Source organism: Galeopterus variegatus, unplaced genomic scaffold, assembly GCF_000696425.1.
Source record: "Galeopterus variegatus unplaced genomic scaffold, G_variegatus-3.0.2 Scaffold12509, whole genome shotgun sequence".
Classification (NCBI taxonomy): Eukaryota; Metazoa; Chordata; class Mammalia; order Dermoptera; family Cynocephalidae; genus Galeopterus; species Galeopterus variegatus.
The window spans coordinates 28,434-36,163 of record NW_007738620.1 but is presented as its reverse complement, the minus strand read 5'-3'; positions in this window follow the sequence as shown (position 1 = coordinate 36,163).

The following is a 7,730-nucleotide window of genomic DNA, read 5'->3' as shown; positions in this document are numbered from 1 at the left end:
TTTTCTTACAGCAGCTTTGCTTAGATGAGGACCTCTACTTTCTCTGCATTTCACAGATGGTGTTGATGGCTCGGGTAGTCTGTGATTTTTTTCTATAGCTTACTGGCACCCTCTGCCTTCTATTTTGTGAAGGTCAGTTTCCTTCACAGATGGCTTTTTTGCTGGGGCGAGGGGATCGGACAATGGCCAGAGATTTGTGTTTTCTTCCACTTTATTTCGTAGCATCCTAAAGTGTCTCCCTCCTTCTTTTTCTCATCACCAACCAATCCAAAGGACAGCTCTCCCTGCTGTTTTCCTCTCTTCTCCTCTGGAAGTGAGGACTTCCAAACTGACCACCTCAAGTCTGCACACTTCTACGTTTCATTCCTGACTCCCATTCTCTTATCTATCAGGATTCTTTTTTAGTATCTTCTCTCTTAGGGTGGAATTTGTCCCCTGGGGGTGATTGTTGCTCAGCCTTAGAACTTTTGATCCTCTTTTCTCTCCCTCACATTATTTTTCCTCCTTGAGAATCAGTAGCTTTCTAGACATTGGTGTATTTAACTTTTCCTCTTGTGAGAACTTTCTAATGTTCTTAAACTTTAGTCATGCTGAAGATGTGTGGTTTGCGTAATTTTATTTGTTTTGTGGATGTGCTGTTGAGGATGTCTGCATAGGTTCTGATTTTGGCATTTGCCATGATTTCGGTTTCCACTTACACTCATTAATTGCATCCAGGATCCCAATACTGAGAAGTAAGAGCTGGCACCATGCAGAACATCATGTTTTATGTAATTTTTTCATAGTGTCTCCCATGGCATTTACATTAGTTAAAATCAAACAAAGAAACTGAAATGGAGTTTTTTGGTTTGGTTTGATTTGGTTTTTGGGGTGTGTGTATGTGTGTGTGTGTGCGTGTGTGTGTGTATACGCACGCGTGCGCGCACATGTGTTTACGTGTGTGTGTGATATGGATAAGGCACTGGTTTGGGCAGCCTTAAAACAGAGGATTACCCATGGGTTTATATATTGTCATTCTCCGTGTGTGTGTGTATACGCACGCGTGCGCGCACATGTGTTTACGTGTGTGTGTGATATGGATATGGCACTGGTTTGGGCAGCCTTAAAACAGAGGATTACCCATGGGTTTATATATTGTCATTCTCTCTCTCTCCCCTTAATTTAGTTTTACTTACTCCTACCTGGATAATTTGAGACTTAGAGCCACAGGGTCAAGAGAATCAACAAACATTACTCCGAGGGCTCTAAACACCTGACAATCAGATCTCCTGAAAATGATATGGACTGAGCTATGTTACAACAGAGGAGAAAAGCTGAGTGACTCACCTTCTCAGCATCAAAGATTTTGGGAATCAGGTGGCAGTGCCCTCAGGAGGAGAGCAAAAGGGAACAGGATTCGCACCTGTAACTTTTCTAAGTGTGGGAGAATAATTTTACTATTGCTCAGGTATTATAACAGTGATTCTAAGATGTTAGAATAGATGATAAATGAATTCCTACTGTGTTCACCCAAAGCATTAACACAAAATCCGCTGACTGACTCCCACTCTCCTGGAGGACTATCCTTTGTAAAATGCGGTAGGAGTACTACACATTGTTGATTTCTTTATTCTCCAGGTCTCTAGAATTTGAGGATTATTTGTGTGTGTATGTGTGTGTGTTTGGACATGTGGTGTTTTGGAATAAATATTGTGGCACATTTGGCTAACACAGACGATTAGTTAGATTTAACTTGTAAGAAAGTGTTTTAAATTAAATTCTGTTGTTAATATTTTTAATTAATAGATTTCATTTTTTTAGGACAGTTTTAGGTTTACAGAGAAGTTGAACAGAAAGTGCAAAGTTCCCATATACACTTACCCCACCCACACACTGTTTTCCCAATTATTAACCTCTTGTATTAATGAAGTACATTTGTTACAATTGAAGAGCCAATATGGATACATTATTATTATTAAAGTCTGTAATTCACATTAGGGCTCACTCTGTGTTGTACATGCCATGGGTTTTGACAAATGTATAATGTGAATCCACCATTACAGTATCACACAGAGCGTTCTCACTAACCCTAAAAATCCTCTGTCCTCTGCCTGTTCATCCCTCCCTCTCCTGTAATGCCTGGCAACCACTAATCAATCTATTTAACTGTCCCATGGTTTTGCCTTTTCCAGAATGTTGTATAGTTGGAATCACACAGTGTGTCACCTTTTCAGATTGGCTTTTTTCACTAAGCAATATGCACTTTAGGTTTCTCCATGTCTTTTTGTGGCTGGAAAGCTCATTTCTTTTTAGCACTGAATAATATTTTATCGTCCGAATGTACCAAAGTTCACTTATCCATGCATCTACTGAAGGACAGCCTGATTGCTTTCAATTTTTGGCAATTACTAATAAAGCTGATATAAACAGTAATGCGCAGGCTTTTGTCTGGTCATAATTTTTCAATTCATTTGGGTAAAAATCGAGGAGTGCAATTACTAAATCATGTGATAAGAGTATTTTAGTTTTGTAAGAAATTGCCAAACTGTCTTCCAAATTGGCTGTACCCTTTTGGATTCCGGACAGCAATGAATAAGTGTTCCTCTTCCTCCACGTTCTCATTGGCGTTTGGTGTTGTCGGTGTTTTGGATTTTAGCCATTCTGGTAGGTGTTTGTGGTATCTCATTGTTTTAATTTGCAGTTCCTGAGAGACATATGATGTTGACCACTTTTTCATATCCTTATTTGCCATCTGTATACAACAGTCCCCCTTTATCCACCATTTTGCTTTCTGCAGCTTCAGTGACCTGTGGTCAACTGCAGTCTGAAAATATTAAATAGAAAATTCCAGAAATAATCAATTTATAAGTTTCAAATTGCATGCCATTCTGAGTAGCATGATGAAATCTCGCACCATCCCACTCCATCCTACCACCCCGTCCTTCCCAGGCCCTGAATCATCCCTTCTTCCAGTGTATCCACACTGTACACGTCACCCACCCATTAGTCACTTAGTAGCCTCTGGATTATCAGATCAACTGTGCTTGTGCTTCTCACCTTTATTTTACTTAGCAATGGCCCCAAAGAGCAAGTGGTGATGTTACAATTGTTCTACTTTATTATTAGTTATAGTTGTTAATCTCTTCCTGTACCTAATTTATAAATTAAACTTTATCATAGGTATGTATGTACATATAGGAAAAAACAGCATATGTGGGGTTTGGTCCTATTTGCAGTTTCAGGCATCCACTGGGGTCTTCGAATGTATCGCCTGCAGCTGAGGGGGTACTACTGTATCTTCTTTGGCAAGGTGTCCGTCCAGATCTTTTATCTGTCTTTTAATTGGGTTGTTTGTTTTTTATTGGTGAGTTTTAAGAGTTCTTTGTATATTTTAGACACCAGTTCTTTATCATATATACATTTTGCAAAGATTTTCTCCCAATCTGTGGCTCATCTTTTAATCCTTTTAACAGTGTTTTTACAGAACAGAAGGTTTTTATTTTAATGAAGTCCACCTTATCAATTTTTTCTTTCGTGGATTGTACTTTTGGTATTATATATAAAAAGTCATTGACAAACCTAAAGTCGCCTAGATTTTTTATTTTATCTTCTAGGAGTTTTACAATTTTGTGTTTTACATTTACGTCTATGATCCATTTTGAGTTCATTTTTGTGAAGGGTGTAAGGTCTATGTCCACACTTTTTTTCTTTTTGCATGTGGATGTCCAGTTGTTCTAACACCATTTGTTGAAAAGACTATCTTTTTTCTATCCTTTCTAACCTAAAACTGCTACAAAAATAAAGTCGATTTTTCGCTTTGAATTGCCTTTGCTTCTTTGTCAAAGATCAGTTGACTATATTTATGTAAGTCTAGTTCTGGACCCTCTCTTCTGTTCCATTGATCTGTTTGTCTATTATTTTGCCAATATCACACTATCTTGATAATCACGGCTTTACAATAAGCCTTGAAGTTGGGTAGTTTCAGTCTACTGACTTTTTTTTTTCTTCAGAATTGTGTTGGCTATTCTGGGTGTTTTTCCTTCCTGCATAAACTTAAATTTTGTTACATTTTTCTTTTCTAATTTTATTTATTTTTATTTTTATTAATTGACACAATGATTGTACATATAAACTTTAGAATCAGTTTATTGATATTAACAAAATAACTTGCTGAGATTTTGATTGGGATCGTGTTAAATCTACAATAGATCAAGTTAGTAAGAACCAACATCTTACAATATTGACTCTTCCTTTCCATAAATGTGGAATATCTCTTCATTTATTTAGATTTTCTTTGATCTCTTTCATCAGAATTTTGTAGTTTTCCTCATATAGATCTTGGACATAGTTCATTAGATTTATACTGAAGTATTTCTTTATTGGGCTGATGAGAATAATATTGTGTTTTAAATTTCAAATTAAAATTTCCAATTGTTCATTACTAGTATATAGGAAAGCAATGGACTTGTATCCTACAACCTTGTTATAAGCACTTATTAGTTACAGGAGTTTTTGCTGAATCTCTGGGATTTCCTACATAGACAATCATGTTGTCTGCAAAGAATAATAGTTTTATGTCTTCCTTCCCAAAATGTTTACGTTTTATTCCCTGTCTTGTCTTATTGCATTAGCTTGCACTTCAAGCACAATGTTAAATAGGGGTGGTGAGAGGGGACATACTGTGAATCTACAGATCAGTTTAGGGACAATTGACATGTAACCACAATGAGTCTTCTGATCCATGAACACAGTATATCCCTCCACTTAGGTCTTCTGTAATTTATCTCAGCAATATTGCATGGTTTTAAGTGCACATATTTTACACATATCGTGTCAGGATTATCCCTGAGTATTTCTTATTTTTATACTACTGTAAATGGTGTCTCTTTTTAACTTTTAATGTCCAATTATTCATTGATAGTGTGTAGAAATATAATTAATTTTCATATAAGGATCATATACTCTGCAGCGTTGTTAAAGTAACTTGTTAGTTCTAATAGCTTTTTGTAAATTCTTTCACATTTTCTACATAGACAATCATGTCATTGTGAGCAAAGGCAATTTTTCTTCTTCCTTTCAATTCTTTTTCTTGCCTATTGCTCTGGCTAGAACTTCCAGTACCACACTGACTAGGAGTGGTGATACAGGACATCCTTGCTTTGTTTCTGGTGGTAGGAGCAAAGCATTCAGCCTTCAACAACTGTATATGGTGTTAGCTGTAGGTACTCTGTGGATTCCCTTTATTAAGTTAAGAAAGTACCTTTCCATTCTTAGTTTTCTGAGTTACTTCTGTCTGGAATCAATGTTGAATTTCGTCAAAAAATTTTTCTGTGTTTATTAATATGATTGTATAATTTTTCTTTTTTGATCTGTTAACATGGTGATTTACATTGAAAGTTTTCAAATGGTAAAAACAACCTTGTATTCTTGGGATAAACCCCTCTTGGTTATAAGGTATTATCTTTTTTATATATTGTTGGATTCTATTTTCTAAAACTGTTTAAGAATTTTTGTATCTATGTTTAAGAACTTTTTTGAATCTATGTATCATAAAAGATATTGGTCTGTAATTTTCTTTTGTTGTAATGTCCTCTGTCTGGTTTTGATATCAGAGTAATACCAACTTATAGTATGAGTTGAGAAAAATTCCTTTAAGTTTTTGGAAGAGTTTGTGTAGGATTGGCATTATTCTGTCAATGTTTGTTGAAGGCATGTGGACATGGAGACATTTTTGTGAAAAGATTTTTAACCGCACATTCAATTGCATATGTATGGAACACACGCACAAGGGTACTTCAAAAAATTCATGGAAAGATTTGTATTATCTTTCAATTCTATTTTCCATGAACTTTTTGAAGTACCTCATATGTGTATGTGTGTCGTGGTCTGTGTCTGTGTGTGTATTCAGGTTATTTTTTAATGAACTTTGGTGATTTGTGTCTTTCAAGAAATTTGTGCATTTCATCTAAGCTGTTGAATTTATTAGTACACAGAAGTTCATGATATTTCCTTATTATTCTTTGTCTGTGTCTGTGTCTGTATTCAGGTTATTTTTTAATGAACTTTGGTGATTTGTGTCTTTCAAGAAATTTGTGCGTTTCATCTAAGCTGTTGAATTTATTAGTACACAGAAGTTCATGATATTTCCTTATTATTCTTTTAATATCTACAGACTCTGTGGTGATTTTTAACTCTCTCGTTCCTGATATTGGTAATTTGTGTCTTTTTTCTTATTTTTGCGTTAGTCTGGAGAGACGTTTCTCAATTTTGTTGATCTTTTCCAACAGCCAGCTGGTCACTTTATCTGTTTTCTGTGGTTTTTTGGTTTGCTTGTTGTTTGTTTGCCTCCTCTGCTCATTTGTTTGGGTTTTTTTGGTTTTGGTTTCTATTTCAGTGATTTCCATTGTGATCTTTATTGTTTTCTTTATTTTGCTTGTTTGAATTTTATTTGTTGTTCTTTACCTACTTTCTTAGGGTGGAAGTTGGAGTCATCAGTTTGAGACTTTTCTTCTTCTCTAATTTAGGCATTCAGTGCTATAAATTTCCCTCTAAGTACTGCCTTAGCATTATCCCACAAATTTTCTATTTTGTGTTTTCATTTTTACTCAGTTCAAAATACTTTCTAATTTTCATTTTATTTTCTTCTATAATCCATGTGTTGTTTAGAAGTATGACATTTTGTTTACAAATATTTGGGGATTTTTCCAGATATTTTTCTGGGTTTCATCTTTAATTTAACTCCTTTGGATTCAGGGAATGTATTTTATATGAACTGAATTATTTTATATTTATTAAGACTCGTTTTATGGCCTAGACAATATTTTATCTTGGTAAATGTTTTATGTGCACTTGGGAAGGATATCTACTCCGTTGTAGTGTGAAATGTTCTATAAATGTCAATCAGGTTAAGTTAACTGCTAATGTTTTTCAAGTCATCTATATCTTAGCTGATTCTCTGCCTACTTGCTATGTCAATTATTGGGAGAGGGATGTTAAGATCTCCAACTATAATTGTATATCTGTCTATTTTTCTTAGCCGTTCTATCAGTTTTTGCTCCATATATTTTGAAATCAAGGTGTCAAGCAGCTGTGTTCTCATCTGGAGACTCTAAGAAAGAAATTGCTTCCAAGCTTATTAAGGCTATCATCAGAGTTCAGGTATTTGTGGTCATAGGACTGAGGTCCCCATTTTCTTACTGATTGTTACCTGTGGTTTGCAGTCAGCACCTAGAGCTGCTCTCAGGTCCCTACCATGTGGACCCTGAGAGCCAGCAATAAATTATTTTCCTCACATCAAATCCCCTCCATGGTTTGAATTTCTCTTGCTAGAAATGGTTCCACATTCCTTTTAAGGACTCACCTGATTGAGTCATGCCCACCCAGAATAATCTCCCTTTCTTAAAGTCAGTTGCACTATATTACTTAACCTAACCATGACAGTGACCCTCCCATCATATTCATAGGTCCCACCTACACTCGAGAGAAGGGGCCTCTGACAAACTGCACACCAGGGGGTGAGAATCTGAAGGCCTGTCTTAGAATTCTGCCTACCACAATGACAAAGGGTTCAGACACCTCAAAAGTTGCCATCAAGAGGAAACTGCTAAGAGTAATACCCAGATTAAACAAAGCAGTTTTTCTTGGAAAAACACACGGAAGGAAGATGGATCAAGAGGTGACGGGTCTTAGAGGCCAGCCCGGTGGCGCACTGCTACAGTGCACCGCTTGGGAAGCGCGGCGGCGCTCCCGCC